This window comes from Erithacus rubecula (assembly GCF_903797595.1).
Source record: "Erithacus rubecula genome assembly, chromosome: 1".
In the NCBI taxonomy this organism is placed as follows: Eukaryota; Metazoa; Chordata; class Aves; order Passeriformes; family Muscicapidae; genus Erithacus; species Erithacus rubecula.
Genome location: NC_136658.1, coordinates 98,952,321 through 98,972,621, shown reverse-complemented (window position 1 = coordinate 98,972,621; position 20,301 = coordinate 98,952,321). Strand labels below are relative to the sequence as shown.

At 38.9% G+C, this 20,301-nt stretch overlaps 1 protein-coding gene across 7 annotated transcripts in view; it reads left to right on the top strand.

Moving 5' to 3' along the window:
• The window catches only part of LOC306809084 (uncharacterized protein), a 233,254-nt gene that overhangs the window by 107,952 nt on the left and 105,001 nt on the right, over positions 1–20,301 (top strand). For 2 of the 7 annotated variants that reach the window (XR_013776163.1, XR_013776164.1), the window contains exon 3: positions 6,624–6,794. The exons of the other annotated variants lie outside the window; for them this stretch is intronic. The gene's annotated coding sequence lies outside the window, so the exon portion shown is untranslated. The remainder of the gene's footprint in view (positions 1–6,623; positions 6,795–20,301) is intronic. 7 annotated transcript variants of the gene reach the window in all.

Sequence of the window (20,301 nt, the reverse complement as noted above, 5' to 3'; positions counted from 1 at the left end):
GTTAGCACTTAATTTTCTGCATTGACATGGAAAACTGTGATTTCTAAAATAATCTTGCTACCAAATTAGTGTCTGGTTTCAGATCAAGAGAAGGAATCTGACTATTCATCTTGTTTCACAGAACTTGGCCTAGTTTGCTTTTAACAGGTAGAAAATGTTGCTTCAAGGGCAAGTACAGACAGTGCAATGCATAGTCAAGTGGCATTTTGCCTGGATTAGATTTCAGTTAGCTCAGACTTTTTCTGCCACAGAGTATGAATGTGAAGTGTGAGCTCCCATGTGTGATATTTACACCACCTGAAGTTAGAATTAGTGGATATTTGCTCTAGAAGTATTTGCTCACAATGGAGAATTGACAGAACAATGTATGACTCATTTGATCAATCACAGCCAATACAACTGAAACGATAAATACTGAGCACTTCATAGAATAGCTTGTGGTGCATCTGGAGATAATTTCCCTCCTGAGTAATTGTCTGGGTAATTGTATTGCATAATTGTTTTGGATAATTATCTGAGTAATGAACATATTTAGAGAAATTGTGGTTTTCTCTTACAATATAATGAACATAAAAGTTACCAATTAATATGATAATCTATTGGTTTTGGTCAGTGGGTAATTTGTTTTAAATTACAGTGGAGGAAAAGAATGCTAATTCTTTTTTTGAATTAAACTGCAGTAGCAAATTTGATGCACAAGCACTCACATTTGAACCATACTGCCCTGTAGTTTGTTTATTTTACCATTTAATTCTCCATGGAAGAGTTTAAAGAAAATGGACAGTTGTGCTTTATGGTTAGAAGGCAGTGCAATCTCTGCAGTCATGTCAGCTTTATATAGTCATGTGCTCAGCAGAGGTCCAGACTTTGTGTTTTGTCTCTCCTTTGTGTGAGGATTTTGATTTTGCTGTAATTGTTTTGGAATTAGATTGTGCTGTGGAATGAGTCATCTCCACAGACCATAGACCATGGGTGTCTTTGCAGCTTCTTTCTCAAATAATAGCTGCACTGTTAGCTTTTTTAGTTTGTATTGATTATTGCTGTGAGGTGACAAGAGGTAAAGTAGCTTGTGGTGCTGGTGCCAGTTATCCTGGAGTAGAGGAGGAGGAGGAGGAGGAGGAGGAAGGAAAGCTGGAAGCCCCTATTCTCAGACATATCAAGGTTTCCCCAAAGCTCTTCTTGATCAAGTTTACTGGGTTAAAATTTAATTCAGTGGAAGTTCAGCTGGGTAAAAATAAACACAGGGAAAAGCCATAGCTCTGACTTTGAAAAAGCCTTCAAAGTTTAGTCTAAAACCTCATATAAAAATGAATGTACAAGAAGCGTGAAGGAAGGTATCTGGAAAACTGTCCTGGTTTTGCACAGCTTTAAAAATTTGGAGTCTTGTCCAATTCTCCAATTTACTGGCAGTGGGGAGACTTCTCTGCAGTGGTTCAGCTGAAGTGGGTTGCTCTTCTGGCTTTATAAAGGCTGCTGATGCATGGCTTGTGTGGTCCATGCTGGTCAGCACCCCTTGGTTCATTTGAAATAAAAAACACAATGTGAATCTCCAGGCTCTTCAAGCTATGTGTTTGTGGAGGAGGCAGCCAGGCCATGATGGAGCAGGGAGATGCTCTCCTCTCAGGGAAGTGTAAGAACAAGGTGAGCCAGGCTGGATGCCTGTCCCCTCCCTCCCACCTCTGTGCTTCCTGGCCTCTGTACAGCACAGAATATAAAACCTCTGGGAGCTGCCTGGGCCTGAGCCCCTTTGCTGTGTGCTGCCCTCCATCAGCAGCAGCTGCTGCTGCTGTGACAGCTGGTGGCTCATGGAAACAGAGTGCAAGGGATCCTGCCTGGGCTCTGATGGACGGGAGATGGGAGCACATCTGCTGCCCTCCCCAGGGATGGGACCTGCCTGCCTCAAAAGTGGCTGGTGCTGGAAGAATGCTGCACCCTCTGGATGCTGCCTCCTGCCCAGAACATGCTGTGCTTCTGTTCCAAGAGCACAGGGATGTGTTTTGGCACCTTACAATGTCACTGAGGTCCCCTGTGGCACAGGGATGCTCAGACTGAAGTCACAACATGATATCTGGGTGTATGTGTGCCCAGGAATGTAGCATTTTTAGATGGTGATTGTTTTCTGGCTCAGTTCAATAAATTAGAAAAGGCAATCTTATGGTACTGTGTATACTAAAGAGATAAATACAACCATTTTTTCCAGTAATATGAATAACTAAATTACTATTGCCACATATTTATTTACTGTTCTTTATGCTCTCTGAACAGCTAAAGTTTTCCAGAAGAAAAGGTTTTAACAGAGAAGGTAATCTAAGCACTGGGAGAAATAATTATATTCTTCTGCATTACAGCTAAGCTAAGCAGGTTTTAATTGTGTTTGATTTTTTAAATTTTGCAATGAATTGAGAGTATTGATTCCCTCTTTTTGTGGGTATGTATTTGTATGTGGGTATTTTTATATCACCCGGTAGAAGTTTAGATTCTAAACAAGCTAAAATCAGCCTGTGAATTCATGGAAGTTTAATACATTGACAATTTAATTCAGTTAATATGCACTCAGAGTCCCTTGTGCTTCGATCCCTGCTGGCATCCTCTGGTTCTAATAGGAGGGCAGTTGAGTGAGCTATTGATGAATGATGGGCACAGTGGGACATCTGAGGATTTATACATCAAATCCCTACTCTAGTTTCTGACTCAGTTCTTAGCAGGGTTGTTACACATCTCAGAAACAGAACACAATTTTGAACCAATGGAGGCCTGTTAATGCTTGATCCTCAGAAAAAACATTGAGGAAACACAACTACCAGAAGGGAAATCAAAGGAGTAAAGTACCAAAGAGCTTTCTAGTGCATATTTTAGAGAAAAAATATGGATATCTAGGGATGTGAAGAAGGAAAGCTGAGAGAAATGTAATGTGTCTGTGTAATGCCTATTTACAAATATCTAACATTCACATGTTACCATGGAACTATAACTGAAATACACTACCCTCTGTAATATTGCTTTGGCAATGCTTCAGGGTACTGGGCAACACATAAAGAGTTATTGGATGGAAGGGCTAGGGACCAGTGTTCTGACCTTTCTTCTGAAAGCAGAGATATCCCTGGGAGCAATCCCACCTGCACACCCAGGTATCTCAGAATCATACAATCATAGTCATAGCACTTTTAAGAGAGCTTCAGAACCCAGCTGGAGGAAGCCATTTGGGCTTTTTCAGTGCTTCTTTCACCTCAGAAAAGATCTGCAGTTTTATGAGGCAGAGAATCCACTAATGTCTTTCGAATTCCAGTGCTGTGTTGTGGATAATGAGGATCCTGACTACTTGATAGCTGTTTCAGAGGGAGCCAGTGTCTCTGGAAATGCTACAGTGACTACTAAAAACTGGTAGGAACTGAGAGGATTGAGAGACTTTGACAAAAGTGGCTTTCTTCAAGTTCCAGGGAACTGGTACTGAATTCCCAGAGATGTCAGCTCCCTTCTTCTTTTTCCCCTGAGAAAAACAAGTCATATGCTTCACCCTTCCCCTCCTTATAAAAGTACAAGAAAAAATAATTGGATTGACAGTATGGTATTCCTTCCTTCCTGTGCTGATAGGTTAATACAAAACCCTCAGAAGCATTCTGATAACATTCAGTAAAGCTAATTTAATAGTAATTGAATTCTTGAAAGTTCTCATTAGGATGCTAAAAGCAAGCATCTGTGTAATATAAGCACAGTCAGCATCACAGTGGAGCATGGGGAACTGGTGCTGAAGCTGCCTGTTCTTCCTACAAGCAAGACCACTTATTTTGCTTCTTATTGACTTAATACAAATGTATTTGGAAGTGTTGCACTGGAGAAAGAAGAGGGAGAGACAAAAAAATGTTCACATTGTTTTATTTGCCAGAAACCTAATGCTGTATGAGCAGCTGTATATATTCCCAGTATATACTAGGCCTGATCAAAAGGCATTGTACTCCCTCTAGCTTTAATTCAGCTTCTTTGTGTTGTGCTGCTGGTATTGTTCCAGTTCATCATATGCTTAGATGACTCATAGTGAATGCATTGTGGTATTTACCATAATATGTTTTCCTCTTTTTAAATTAGTCTGCAGTGTATGATGTGAAATACAATTCACAATTAGCATTTCAGCACTATTAAATCCAGCTTGAAGTGTTTTGATGGAAACAGCAATCTGTTTTATTCTTCAAATTTTCCTAAACAAAGCAAGTGTATCAATTGCTAATAGTGTACATTATGCAGAATTAATTGGTGTCTTTCAAACAAAATAATATTTAAGGATTTTTTTTTTTTATATAAGACACTAGGAGTCAAAGAATCCAGTCTCAACTCTTCCAGCAGTATTTAGTTATAGGAGGTTTGATATGCTTTTGGGTTATCCCCATTGCTCCTGTTGGAGAGGTTTGCTAATAACCTCCAAGAATCTGACAACAGAAAGTGAAGCAGGCTGGCTGACATGGTGCAGGGTTGTTTTGGTAAGTGTGATTGTCTGAGCTGTTTGCATCTCCATGCTGATTGTGAACCCCTTCCATGTTTGGCACTTAAAGGGATGATCTCTGACAAGGCCACAGGGACAAACCCTATATTTTCACATTCTAAATGGATGTAAATCAAGTTGAAAAAAAAAAGGAGAAATGGCTCTGAAAAATTGCTACAAGCAGAAGAAACAAAGGACATGCATGGGACAGAAAAACAAAAGAAAAATAAAGTAGAGAAGGGGTTCAGGTGAAACAATGAGAAAGAGGAACAGAAAAAAGCAATTATCTAATTTACTATCCCTCAAAAACAACATAAAAGTCAGATGGGGGACTCTGGGGTCATGAGGAGGTTTGGTATGGTCAGCAGGACACTGTTCCTGCCATTAGCACCCCCATGTGCAGTGTGTTAGTGCAGGGTGAGCAGCAGTGCTGCCAGGGCTGGCTGGTGATCACAGTGCTGTGTAGGGAGTCTCTCCCAATAACATTGCCTCTGCATACACAGTAGGTGTGATGCCTTGTGCAAGTTTTGAACCAGCCAAACCTCTGTTTATCTTCTTGTGGCACTTGTGAAGTATTAAATCCTAGCATATCTTTTTGTCATCTGCAGAGCAAAAGTATGAAGTGTAAGAGGCAGACTGCAGGCTATTCTGTAGAGCTGTGTCTGCCATCTGGACTGGAGGTTCTTGCTTCAAGCCAAGATCCCTCTACCTGTGACATTTCTGATAGTTTCAAACCATGCTTAAAACCATGCTGTTCAAGTTTCCACAACTTCCAGAAAAATTTATCTACTGGTTTAACCAATATAAAAAACTTCTCAAAGCTCTTTGCTACAATCCAGACTTTTCATATTTCTTGTGATTCACAAAGAACATTTTTTCTTTTGTGCCTTGCAAGCACTGTCCCCAGATAAAACAATTCCAAATTTCAATTTTGTTTTTCAGAGATCAAATCTCTTTCACCTTATTCAGCATTCTCCTTTGTGTTTTCTTTTCATTGTCTACATCTTTCTTGAAAGGATACTCAACACCTGACACATCAGATCTGCTGAGACTCCAGGGCTGGTGAAGAAAGTAGGAAAGAGGATTATTTTGTACCACTCAGAGATTAAACTCATGTTTGTATAAAGAGTATAAGCTCCTACCATAAGGGGCAATAATTTCCACAGCAGTAGATCAGTGCTGAGTCATTTTCTGTTTGCCTCCTCCAGATCTTTTCCAACATGGCCAATGCCATGGTTAGCTTTTTCCCATGTTGTGTTTGTGTACACTAATCTAGAGCTAGAATTTACACTTAGTGAATTGCATTTTTCCGGACCATTTCTCCAGTTTCTCAAGAACATCTTGCATTTAATGTCCCCCAGCATTTTCAGTCCTGCACATCCCATTATCAAACAAACCATGACCTCTGTTATGATTGGGTTATCAAGAAAGTTTTAAGTGTACAAGGCTTCATTATTACTTACCACTGAGTAACCCTACTATGAAACTAATTCACTTGCTGTGAGACCTCTCTGAACCCAACTGGAGAGAGAAGATTCACTTTTGATCCCAGTTAAAGCAATAGTGTAATTGCATACAAGAAAAACTGTAATAAAGGGAAGGACAGAAGAAAAATCTGAAAATTATTGTCTAAGTGGTAAGATGTATGTACTTTACAGTAGTTTTAGCAGCAAAATAGATTGTGATTTTCTTCTATAATTTCTTAATTTGCTTTTAATTTTGTGCTTCTGAGTATAATGTTGTATGTTTCCTATCAAACAGTTCAGTCTAAATGAACTGACAGACTTTTGGGTTCCAAAACCAGCAAAATCTTTCCCAGCTCTAACTTTGGACTAATAATTGACAAGCCCTGAATGAAATCCTCAAATCTTCAAATCACAGAATCATAGATTGGTTCCAACCCCCTGCTGTGGGCACCTTCCACTAGATCAGGTTGCTCAGAGCTCCATCCAACCTGGCCTTGGATGCTTCCAGAGATGGGGCACCCACAGCTTCTCTGGGCAGCCCATTCCAGTGCCTCACAGCAAAGAATTTTTTCCTAATGTCTAACCTTGATCTGCTCTCTTTCAGTTTAAAACCATTCCCCCCTGTGCTATCCCTACCTGTTCCTGTGAAAAGTCCCTTCCTGCCTCTCTTGTGGCCCCCTTAGGTACCAGGAGGCTGATGGAAGATGTCACTGGAGCCTTCTTTTCTCTAGGCTGAACCACCCCAGCTCCCTCAGCCTGTCTTCTGATCATCTTCATGGCCTCCTCTGGACTCACTCCAGCAGGTCTCCATCCCTCTGATGCTGGGGTCCCCAGGGCTGGATGCAGCACTCCAGGTGGGTCTCATCAGAATGGAGCAGAGGAGCAGAGCCCCTTCCCTGGACCCACTGCCCACAGGACTTTGGATGCAGCCCAGGCCATGGCTGGTTTTCTGGGCTGCCAGTGCACACTGACACCTCATATCCAGCTTCTCCCCAAGGGTGTTCTCTGCCCAGCCTGTGTTTGTGCTTGGAATTGTCCTGACCCAGGTGCAGGACCTTGCACTTGGCCGTGCTGAACTTCATGAGGTCCACATGGGCCCATCTTTTAAGCCTGTCAGGATCCCTCTGGATGACATCCGTTCCCTAAGCATCCTGACCACACCACACAGCTTGGGATTGTTGGCAGACTTGCTGAGGTCACATTCAACCCCACTGTCCATGTTACTGAGAAAGAAGTTAGAGTGCTGATCCCAAAACTGTCCCCTGAAGGGCACCACTTGTCACTGTCTCCACTTGGACACTGAGACATTGACACAGCCCTTGGAGTGTCATCATTCAGCAAATTTCTTATCCACTGGCTGGTCCATTATCATGATGGCTTTTGCAGATTGGGAACTTGAGTTTCTGCAAAGTACTTTTTTATATTGTGCAACCAGGTAAATTCAGTAACAGAGTTAATGCCATCCATTCATGAGATTGACTTGGAACCTGGATTCACTAGAAAGACAACTCAAAAAATGAATTACCACAATTAGTATGACAATTAAAACCCTATGATGACTCAAACATAAAATTTCAGCCTTGAAACACTGAAAAGATCAAGTGGCTCAGAAAAGAGATAATAAATTAAAATTATTGTAATTGAAGAACTGAATACTGAGTAAATAGTATCTTGAGAAAGAATGAATTTTCTTTATCTTCATTGTATGACACAGATCCAAATATGCTGCAGTTCAGAGCATCTTTGAGGCATATAGGCTCCATACTCTTCCCCTTCTTGATTTTGTTTTATAGTCAATTCTCTTAGAGGATTCTTGTGTGCTTAATGCATTATGGATATTTTTCACATAATGGGTAAGGCCTGTGTTTAGTGCTCTGTGGGCTAAGAACCTCCAAGGATCTGGCCAAGGAAAGAATTTGCCCTTTTTAGTTTGATATTTGTACAATCTGATAGAATGAGAGGCATACAAACTCAGTTTAAGAAAAATTACTATTGTTAGAAGTAAATACCAAGTTACTAGTAACACAAATAGAATGAGGTAGTTCTCTAAAATAGAAATATATCAACCAATTGACAAGCAAGCAACCAGCAAATTTGTATTGCTGTTCCAGTCTCTTTGTTTTCCACACTTACTGTTCTTCTGATAATGTTCTCTGTATATTTTTTTCCTTGTCATTGTCCTGCAGAGTCAGATAGTCTTTAGTGCAAAATATCTTCCATGTATTCGAAGGCTCAGGAATCAGGTGTTTTAGTCCATGCTAATGATTTGGCCTCCATTCATCAGCGTGGAGAGAGGTGGCACCTCTGCAGAGCAATTTTAGGGCCCATAAGATGAATAAATTGCTGCTGGAGTTGTGTGTGGCTTTCCCATCCCCTTTTCCAGGTTGAGACTGAGTGCATGCCTGTGTTCTCCACCTCATCCTGCAAGCTGTTCACCTTTCTCTGTTTAGTAGCAACCAGCATTCCTGTCAGCTGATTCTGAGATACTTTTTGGTTTTAAAGTCTCCTAAATGACTGCACTGGCCTCATGCTGAAGAGTGGGGGTGAAAAAAACCCCAAAACTATACTCCAGAGCAGTAAACAATAGATATAAAGCAAGAGTAAAAAGACCAAAGAATAAAATGTATTTCCTGAGCTCTGAGGCAGCATTTAATTTGAGGCATTAATTTTCCAGAATTATCTGAGCTGATACTTACACTGTCATTTGCAAAATGGCTTTGCTATTACAGTAATTTCAGTGGAGAGAGGCATTAGTCTGTCTCATAATCCTCATACCCTGTTTGTGTGAGCATTACAGAGCAGGTAGGTGAATAGGGGAGCTATTAAATATTCTTTCTGATATAAATCAAATAAAAATTAAAACCTGAGGTAAGAGTGTTTCTTTGCTTGAGCACTCCAGGTCCCTGGGGCTGAGTGCCTCTAGTTATATTTTCTCATGCTGCAACTTGGCTTGGGAAAACTTTATCTTTCACCTTAGCATTCTTTGCCTCCTAGAGGAAAGGAGGCATCCTGCTATCCAGTAGGCATGAAGCAGGTTTTCCATCCATCCTCTAAAGCAGTGAGGTTGTCAGGGTTTGTCCCACAGCTGCTAAAGAAAAAACAAAATTGCTTGTAGCAAATCCTTTGAAGTGACCCCCTTTCCCACCTCTGCTCCTGTAAAATTCCCAGTCTACTCTCTGGCTTCCTCACCTGTGATCTCCTTTATCAGGATACTAAATAATAAACATTCTGTTTTTCAGTAATCTCTTCTCCAAGCGACATTTTATGACAGTCTGAAGTAGAGCCATTTCCTTCATTTTACTGGATTGTAATTTTTAAAATTGGGTGGCTAAGTGCATATAATTCAGCACATAATAAATATTCTAATTTTGAGATTAATCAGCTTCATGGCTCATATTTTTTAGACTTCTTAGAGTTTCAACTAATTTTTCATCTATGAATAAAGGCTAAGTGCATGGTCTTTATGTTTTGAACCATTACTCATTTTAATCTCTTGCTGAAAGTGATTTTTTCCCCATTTTTTGCTGGTTGATACAAAACTGAGTGTAATTTGGGACTTAGCAGAATTTTAGTTCCCCAAACTGATTTCTGAATAAAGACTTGTCTGGAAAATATAAAATACTTTGACAGCAGTTCTTCCTGTTTTGCCTGGTTTGTAGTGATTACACTTAAAGTCTTGGTGCATACTCTGACATTTTCCTTCCCCTAATGTGTTGCTGCAACAGCCTCTAAGAGCATCATTTTTGTTCACATTGCAGCATATTTGTGTGAACATTTCTTCAATGCTTCCACTTCTGGGTGACTTCTTAAGTGCATTCTTTGCCTTCCTCTTGCTGTGTCTGCTGCCCTTGACATTTAATGCTCTTCACTCTCTGCTCACTGGTGCTCAGTTTGCACTGAATCCCTGCACTGTCTCTAGTGTCTACACTTTTAACACTCTGTTAGCTCCAACAAGTTGGTTTTTATCTAGGTGAGTTTTGGTTTGTTTTGGTTCTGAAATTCTTGGCCACTTAAGTTGTACTGATGCGGGCCCATTATTTTCTCAGTTGTAAAAGTAAAAACTGGAGATGTTTCATAAATGCTAGTTTCTCATTGGTAAAATAATTTTATTTATAAATAGTAAAATTTTGTGTTAAGCTTCACTTTCAATAAAACTCAGTAAAGAAAAAATGATGAAAATGTAGTTTTCAGTCTTTTCCATAATGAAATTCTGTGTTTTCTTATTTCAAAACACTTCTTATTTTTACAAACTATAGTTTGAACATAATATTAAATCAAAATCAGAACAAAAATACTGAATTTGAAGTGGAACATATTAATTTATCCAATTATTTTCCTTACAAATAAAATTCAGCTTTTCCTTTTGTTCTTACCATAATGAAAACAAATCTGGTGTTTTCCAGTAGAACAGAAAGTCTGTGTTCAGATCAGCGTGCATTGATGGGTTTTTTTTGCTTAGCATTGAAGATTAATTTCATCTGTTATGCTATGTCATAAAAATGGTCACTGTTTTTGGATATATATGTCAGCATTTGGAAAGAGGGAGAGATTCTGCCCAAAGCTATGTTCTTTCCTGGATTAGTACTTCCTGACTTTATGGTTAACCATGTGCCTCAAGTGTGTTGGAAGTTACTTTCATGAGTTTTTTCCACTCATCATGTTCAATCTTTGGCTTCTTTTAATTATATTTTCATAATTTACATAGATGCATGGTAGACTTTATTCAACTTTGTTATTTTTCTGTAATGGAAAGCAGTTTATAAGTGATTGTACCAAATTTTGATTTGGATTATTAGTGATGTCTTTAGTGAAAAAGAAATTAACATGGAAGGAGATACCTGATGATAATTAGAGAAAGTAATGTGTAGCTTGACAAAAAGCACTGATTTTTGGAAACATAGTTAAAAATTGCAGTATTTGGAAGGTCTAAATATGGAATAAAAAGGGCATCCATTTAGTGCAGTTAGATGACTGTGACTTCCATTTTAGTAACTGAAGGCCTGGCCCATTGAAACTACTTTTTAAAGTTTGTTTCATGTCATTATGGGACACAATGTTTAAATACCATTATGGGATATATTATGACACAACAAACAGAAATTGATGCTCCAGTGATGTGCTGCCTTATGTTTGTCTTTACAGTTTTCTGCCTTTTCAGTTTTACATACCCACTTGAAATTTACATCTTAATTTTTATGTGTCTTGCTTTTACTGAAAGATTCCTAACTTCCAGTGGAAAGCAAGAATCTAGTTCTGGCCAAAATAAAGCTTGCAATACTAGGAAGTCAGAAATCAGTCAATGCAATGAATGCAGATGACCATGAATCTAATAAAGGAAAAATTATAAACCCTTCACTGGAAAGATGCAAACCTACCTTTGAGAAAGGATTAAGAAAACTATCCTTGAAAGAACAGTCCTGTGTGGTAAGCTGTGAACCAGAGGATGCATAATAGCTTTGTTTTCAATAAGTTTGTTGTTTGGGGATCTTCCATAGCTAGGCCCATTCAAAACTATCATTCCATGATTCTAAGGCACAGAAGTATCAAAGGTTTTGCTGAAGTTCATTCTTACAAAACACTTCTATAAAGATGAAGTCACTTAGTTTTTCCAGGCTGTTTCTCACTGCATTTAGCATGAATGTTCTTAGACTGATGCTTGGAAAATGAATGTGCCAGCTGAAATAGAAGTATTCATCTTCAGCATTTGCTTTGTCTTACTTATATCCTGTGATGGTGCCCTTTTGGGAAGAGATTAGGGAACACATTATTTTCCCTCTGATTTTTTCTCATCAATATCTTCAGTTATGAAAACTAGTAATTCTCAGAGTTCTCTGTTTTAAAAAACAGAGTGGCAGTGGGACAAATGAAAGCCATTGGTAGTGAAGTATCCCGAGAATTCTGGCCACACTGCAATTGCACAGCTATGGAAATTGTTGATTCACAGGAAAATAATACACACTAAAGGATAGTCTGGTCTTCAAAGAGAATCATGTTTCCTCAGGTAAACACAATTTTCAGAACTAAGAGCAATCAAAACCTTTTAATTTTGAAAATTTATTATAGAGATACTTTTTAGGGTTATTATTCCACTGTATATATTCTTCAACAATTGGTGTCTTTACATTTCTGTCATCCTTTTTTTTCATGCCTAAACATTTAATAGAGGTGGTGTATCATAGATTTTAAAAAATTGCCATTTTTCAGGCATGAATAATATTTTATGGGGTAGAATAGCTATAACTTGACCAGAAAACTGAGGAATAAGATGACTGTCTTATTACTTTTGAAAACAGCACTGCCTCTTTGTAACCTGTGCTATTAAAACCAGTTCCCAGAAACAAATGTCATGACTTTTTGCTTAGATTCCTTTCCCAAAGGAGAAATCCATCAGATTTTGTGCAGAACAGTATCTGCTGACTCAATGATGCCATTTGCCTATTTTACCAATCAGAAGCACAGGATTGCATTTTTATTCCAAGGAAGTTGTACAGGTTTTCTCCCCTGCTTAGTATTATCCTTATCCTAATATCATCAGACATCTCTGTGAGGTTCTCAAAATCCTTTTGTCATGTCCTCCCTGGTCACATTGAAGTTTTAGCAACCCATAATTTCTGTGAGTCCAGTGGTTCAATGCCAACACAAAATCTTGAGTCAGTTCCTGCTTCCTGGCTCAGTGTTTCTCTGCAGTCCCAGCCAAATTTATCCAGGATCAGTGTGGAAAAGTTACACACCTGAAAAAGACTGTTCTTTGACATTTTTTCCCTAATGTTTGAAATTCAGAATGACAAAAAGAGTTTCAGAAATTCCTTTTAATAGCATTGGCATCTAACAAAGAAACAACAAGCATGCCATGAAAGGATGAAGGAAATTATATTTACATGGTCATTCACAGTATTACTCCTCAGGAGTTTTGAGTGATAAATTTGCAGAGTGCCTAGTTAGAGACACACTCCCATAGGGAATATTTCAAAGGAACATGCAAAGCAAATACTATGTAAAAATTTAAATTACAAGGTTTCTTTGGTTTGTTTCTCTTTTCTTTCTTAAGGAAGTGAGGAAGTCCTTTGAAATCTTATGTTTCATTTTAGACTTCATTGGCAGAGAGGGAACAACTGGAAGGCCTTTGATTAGAGGAAGGTGTGATATGAGTTTTTCTGATCTAACACCACTGTGGATTATGTAGGAAACTATAGATCTTAAAATAAAAAATTAAGAATTGTGCAAGAAAAAGCCCTGGTTTTAAACTTGAGCTAGAAATGGTGATGCCTGGTTAACTCCCTACTCATACAATCTGCACTGATGCATCTCTAGTGATGCAGGGCAGCTGGTGGCCATGGCTTGTCTGTTCATCCCAGACTGATGGTGGACCTCATGCTGATAAAAAAAGAGCACCTGTGATGATTACAAAACTGGCAGGAGTGGAAAATGCTTGGGAATGTGGTTTGAGACAAACCACAGACTCTGTAAAGCTGAACAATAGGACTCTGTAGATTAAATAAAATTTGTACTGTATAAATGTCTGCCTACCCAAATGCTTTCACTCTTTAACAAAATATTGAATTCAGTATGAATATATACACTATATATATATATATATATATATACATACCCAAGACATTCTCAGCTTTCCTGAAAACTGAGCCTAGTTCTAAGGTGATTTATCTTTTCTTGTTTACAGGAGTTGCATTTTTAGTTGAACTGGGTAGAGACTTTTTTTCTGGACTAGAAATGTTTTCCTTGTAATTCTGCAACAATTTTCCATTAGATAATGATCCCTTTCTTGACTGTTTTTCCCTCTCATGTGTTGTTATTTATGAGTACTGCAATGCATGAATATTTTACGTTTTCCTGTTTCTGATTGTATTGTTCTTTCCTTATTGTTAACCAGAATTTACTATTAGGAACTGACAGCAGAAATTTTTGATGCCATTTATAATATAATATTGAGAGGCTGAAGATCTGCTGATCTCAATCACAACCTCTTCTAAATTCTTTTCCTTTTCAGATTCACTTCCTTTTCTTGGCCAATTTGCAGTCCAGTGAGCCAACTTTTCAGTTATTTCATATTTCTGCACTTTAACCTTTGATGAAGTACTTGGCTTAATGCTTTTTGAAGATGTAAGTACTTCATTCTATTTTTGCTGAATCCTGGAGGATTGAAAATTCTGCAGAGCAAATCAGGCTGTTTTTAACTTTAAAATAGCTTTTATTTTTATTTATACAGAGTTGCTTTTCTCAACAACAAATAAATTAAAAACTTATGTATATATCACTAACAAGATTCTGCTTTAATTAAATGTCATGATTAATTCTTGCACCAAGAAATCTTCCTGGAGATTAAAAAAAAATAAAAAAGCTCAAACTGTCTCTGGGCTCTTGGCCTCTGGCTGCTGCCATGGTCAAGTGTTCAATGGGAGCAGTGGCCACGGGCGCAGCCCCCTGGAGCTGCCTGCCTGTTGCAGTGCAAGCTCACAGGGTGTTTGCTACTCCCAGCAGCTGTGATTCCTAGTGGCAGGTTTCCTAAGGAACGATGACAAAGAGGGATCTGTAGCACAGCTGATGGATTTGAAGGCACATTTTCTATGGCAGGCTCTCCTTGTGGCTGTGGAAGATGACTGAAGCCTTTCACAGAGCAGATCTGACTCTGCTGCCTCTTCCTGCCCCATTTGGGGCTAAAAGAGCTCAAGGCAATAGCACAGAGATAAGAGTAATGGGAAGCTGATGGGTTTCAGGGGAAGATGTGCTTGTCTCTGAACTCTATCAGAGAGCTCTGGGACATAGAAAGCCACACATTTTAAGCTACCTCTCATACACTTAAAATCGTGCTAATCTAAAATTGATATTATTTATAAATAAGTATCTTTGATCCTAAGAGTAACTGGGGCCCATCCTGCCTGTTTCCCCAAATTCCAGGTGCCAGTTCCACAGACTAATGGTCAGGCAGGAGGGAGAGCTGCTGTACTGCAGCTGGGCAGAAGGGTGATGTGACAGGGCTGGGCTGTGCTCCCAAAAGTCTAGAGCTGGTGGAAGTGTCCATCACCAGTGCAGGTGCTGCTCTCCAAGCCTGACCATGCAAGAGTTGCACTGGACTAATGAATCACCTCCCATGCTTTATGTCAATCCCACCTTTCCTGCTGCATCTGCACAACTTCATCTAATGGGACTTGTGGGAACTGAAGTGCAACCCTCACCAGCTCTTCTGAGGACACTGCCTTGGTCTGAGCTTCTATGTTCTAAACCAGGCCTGCTCTGGAAACCTGGGTGACTTCAGAATGTATGTTCAAGAGCTTTGGGAATGATTTATTGTTTTTTCTGAAATCAAACTATTTCCCACCCTCCCTGAAAACATCCTAATTTAACTCTGCTGGTGTAGGATGATGGACATAGTGGCTATCAAAGCTCGTGTTGGAAACTTGTTCACTGTCTCCCATCCCAGGACAGAACCAGAGGGATCCCAGCAGAGGGAGGGCTCCTGGGAGGAATGGGCAGGAGGCAGAGAACAGAAAATGAGATTGGGTAACAATAGCCCTATTTTAAGGGGATGGTTTATAGGATTTGAAATTTTGCTGAATCTCATGTAACAAAAGGATTGTAAAAAGAAATTATAAATCACTATGTTTTCGTTATTTGCTGTTGGTCCCAGTGGCTTTTCTTGAAAGTAAATATTCATAATTAATTTCAGTGTTGGCCAGAACAACATCTTACAACAAAGCATTGTTCTTATTACAAATTTTAGAGTATTTATGAAAATGAATCAATTAGTCAGCTGGAAGAATTGAATTTCAAATGTGAAATGAGCCTGTGTTAAGTATAGCCATACACAGAAATTACGTGGATTCTGCCATAAATTATGCAGGTGTTTAATGCTGAAATATACTTCATTGCATGTGGAAAATTTCAATGGCCTTTCACTTGCATGCTTTGAAATAATAACTCAGACCTATTCTGTGGAAAACATGACTAGAAAAAAAAGTATAAATGCCCTAAAATGAAGCTTTTGTCACTATTTTGCTATTGTTTAAAAAACTAAAACTTTACTATAAGAGGACCTAGGAAGGTGAATCTTCACCTCCATAAAGGTATCTCTAGATGGGCAAACAGACCAACCTAATACTTTTCAAATTCCATGAACCAATGATGGATTTTAGACATCATTATTCTAGAGAAGTTTATTTAATTCTGTTTTCAGTGAAAATACTCTGTAGTTAGTAATCCCTTGCAATATTGAGTCACTAGCGGTGATCTTAATTCCCTCATGCACTTGTCCATTTTGCATCTTCACCTACCTTCAAAATGAACAGACAACTCAATAAAATAAAAAATCAGTTTCCTGAACAAATTTTCATCTCTTCAAGAAAGAAAACAGGCTCTTTTTTTTTTTTTTTTTTCCTTGAGTTGGTACAGAAGAACATCCCATATCACGTAGCTGGAAGTTAATGTGCTGATATATGCAGAAGAGGGAGTGTGTTTTTGACAGGCTGTGCTTCAGTCAGAAGTAGGCAGCAGGATATAGAGCGGAAAGCAGCAGCCTAGGAAACCATGGTGATCTCCTAGGGGGATGTCCCTTGCCATCCCTGCTATCTCAGCATTTAATCTGTCATGGTTCATGAAGCAACATTCTAAAACCAGCAAGGTATCTTCCCACCATTGTTCCCACTGACAGCTCTCCTGGAACCTCCCAGCTCAACTGTTGGAAACCTTTTTCTAACTTCAGGCCTGAATACATTATGGAACATAACATAAAGTAAGGGAATAAAACATGACTGCTCTTGATCAGCCCAGAGCTCTTTCCAAACAAGTGCTGCATTTCTGCCGCAGTCAGAGTCAGGTGGCTCTTCTGCAGGAGCCCTCGAGCAAAGAACAAAATGTTTCCTTGGTGTATTCTCCCCACTCTTTCTCCTTTTTCCCCCAGAGGAAGGTACTGGTTTGGGCAGAGTCATCCTGCAGACTGAATACAGCCTGTGGTCCATTTAGCTGATAGAGTCCTGTGTAATTACTGTGGAGGAAACTGTTCTTAGACTAGACCATGCAGCCCTTCCTATCCCAGGGGCCAAGTGGTGCTTTTCTTTCTTATTCTAGCTCTATCTAGGGGAATACCACTGACTCTGCTAGAGGGCCACATAGGTAAGGGAAACTTATATGTGAATTTTACACTCAAAGTTCAGAATTTATCTCAGTGTGTTGTAGCCTCTTCTCTTTCTAAACAGGATCCCACTTTTTATGCCATACCGTGAGGCTAATTATTCTCAATTTATTTGCACAGCCCTGCATTTGCCATCTATTATTCCTGAAATATAAAATGATCTAAATTCTTTTATATCTGGTTGCACTACCTAATTATTCCTCATTTGTTTTTATTCTCTTCCAATTTAGTATCATCTGCAAAGTTGGAAATCATGTTTTCATATCATAATTAGACCTCTAAGAACCTTAGAAAGCAGCTTGGTGAATAGGTATGCAAAGGGCTGTTTTTTTCCCCTTCCTCTATTTTCATTTTAATGGAGATTTAAAGTGAGACAATAAATTAGAAATGCATGAAATTATGAGCTAAAAATTCTAAGTTGTTTGCCTGTGGGCCATAATGTTGCAACAAACAGAAGTGATATGAAGAAGTATTTATGATAAGGAAGTCAGTTAGGAATCTTTGATAGGGATGTAGATGAGCTAACATGGCTCAGCCATGCTATATTAAAAGGTGTACTTGTTTGTACAGTCTATTGCTGATGTCAGGAGCCTAAAATTCCTCTTTTGCCCAAGCTACATATAGCAAATGTGTAGAAAAGTCAATTAGGAGCTGTGACTTTGATGCAGACAGAATTTTCTACCTTAAGAAAGTAATTTTCTATCTCCAACATAAAGATTATCTCACCTTTAAAACATGACTTCTAGTATTTCCTGCACCTTAGAGATAGCAGGGAAGATAATATCACAGTTATATTATGACAGAAGAGGGCTCCTCTACTGGGGTTGCTCAGCATAATGTAGCAGCAATCAACCAGCTGGACATTTCCTGAAGCCAGAAGGGCAGAGTAGCTCAGTAGCCTTTGCTTCAGTCATCTGCATATCTGGAAGTCTCTATCAGAAGCAGAATGAGCACATGCAATATTGGTGTTTCCTTGTCTCCACTTTGCTCAAGTTGGAGCAGCGGAAGGCATTGCTTCGAGCTGTTGGAAATTCAGACCAAATCCCTTTCAACCCAAGCCATTCCATGATTCTAGTCTTTTTCAAAGGTATAGAAACAGAATGAGAGAGTCACTGTCTTACAAACAAACCAATGAAAAAAACAAAGCAGGCAAAAGATCTCTCTCCACCTATTTCAGTCCTCATTCTTCTAACAAGACTAATGTTGAGATCTGCAGCCTACTCAGAAGAGGAGCAAATCTGATGGACCAAGCAGTACAGGATCAGCCCTGAAGTCACAGACCCTCTTCAGACCCTGAATTGCTCTTCCTTTTCCAGGTGGAAGAAATGATCTGCACTATAAGCACATAACCATCCTCAGCTGATTTCCAGCAGGGAATCAGTGTTCCTGTGCAAGTTCAGACAGGTGCAGATTTTGCATTTGTGCCAGTAAGTTTATATTGACTGTGACACCCTCCTCTTTCCAGTTCAGACAGTGCTTAGAACAGGGAAGCATTAAATTTCTCCCTCTTGTCCCATGTCTTGGCTTCATTGTGAGAAATCATAAAATTAAGGGACAGGCCATGGGATATCAGCCATGGCTTGATGTTGGATGATTTGAAAAACCTGGCATGAAGAGTGACGCTTATTGTGCAAGGACACTTCCACTGGCAGTGGGTTCAACAAATGATTTTGTGAATGAGACTGGGAAGGCCATCACACTAGTGGAATCCATCTGGTGATCTGAACATCTCTGGGCCTGATTCTGACTTCCCCAGTGGTGCCAGTCAGAACTAAGCCCTTCAGAGCAATTGCACTAGTGACAGTATTGACACATATGACATGAGGCATCAGGGTCATGTCAGATCCTCCAGAAGGGATGGATTTTTTAATTGCTGTCTGTGGTTTTCTTTGGATCCCATTTTGTAGTCACATTTAATTACAGATGCAACCTAAGTCATTTATATGTCTTCCTGACTGACAGATATATTGGTTTATGTCCTAGCTGCAAAATTGTGCCCACAGGTATGTGCAGCTGTTGTTCTGAGCCACTGGAAGGAATGCATAGGTTCACTTCAGCAACTTTATCTCTTCTCTCTAGGATGCCAAAAAAGGAGAAACACATTTTTTAAAAATTCAATTAATCCTAATATGATGAAATATTTAAATGTAATTATAAATTATCATATCTGCAGGACAAGGTTAAGGGCATTTGTGCAATGTAATTTCATATATTTCCCTAAATCTATCAGAAGTTATTCTTAATTGTAGCTTCAGCTATAAATTTACAAGGTATTGAGTGGCTTGGTTTTGGATGATGACACTCCTGAAAAATCAGTGATGTTCCTGGGTGAGTGAGTAATTTATTTTGAAAAGTAAAAATGTTCATGAAAAGGTTACGATGAACACTTTAAAGTCTGACTCTGTTTCTGTAGAGATCACACTGAATATGGATTAAATTGTTCTTTGATTGCATGAATAGTCTCCTAAATCTAACATAGACTCTCTATTTCTTCATGAGATGACTCAAAGATTTCAAAGGGAGTTAATTAAAAATTACAGATTTCAGCAAAAATTCTATTAAACATCAACACACGCCTTTTTTTTCTTTTTTTTTTTTTTTTAACTGTGGAACACTTTCAAGCATATCCATTATTTCTTTAAATATTCAGAAAAATTCTCAATGAAGCTCAATATGTTACAGCAATCTGGATGTTATTCATATGTCATTAAAATGATAAGGCAACTCTAAGAATTTAAGAATTGTCCTGGTTTCAGGCAAATGTGGCAATAAACTTTTGAAGTGGTCTCCTCTAGCAAACAAATTCAGGTTGCCCCAATCGGTTCAGAAGACAGAAATCTCCTTTGAGAAAAGTGGAAAAAAACGTTTAATTTATGAGGCAAGTATTCAATCACATGAGAAAATGAATAATATTATGTGGATTGTTCAGACACCCCATTAGGACCCCCTTGGAAATTTATCCCCTAAGATAAGAAATCCTTTCTTAGGATGACTCATGCTAGAGAAATGTTCACCCCCTGTAGACCCCTGTGTTATCTTTTAGAGTTTTTATTGGTCTTTATCTCTTTTAGGTAATTGGTCACTTCTTTACCTAAAACATTAAAGTAATTGGATAGCTTTCAATATAACTGTGTTGGTCACTTCTCAATCCGCCTTAACCCTATAAAACCCCTTTGATATTCCATGTATTTGGATTTGCTGTTGGACCCCTTTGTGAA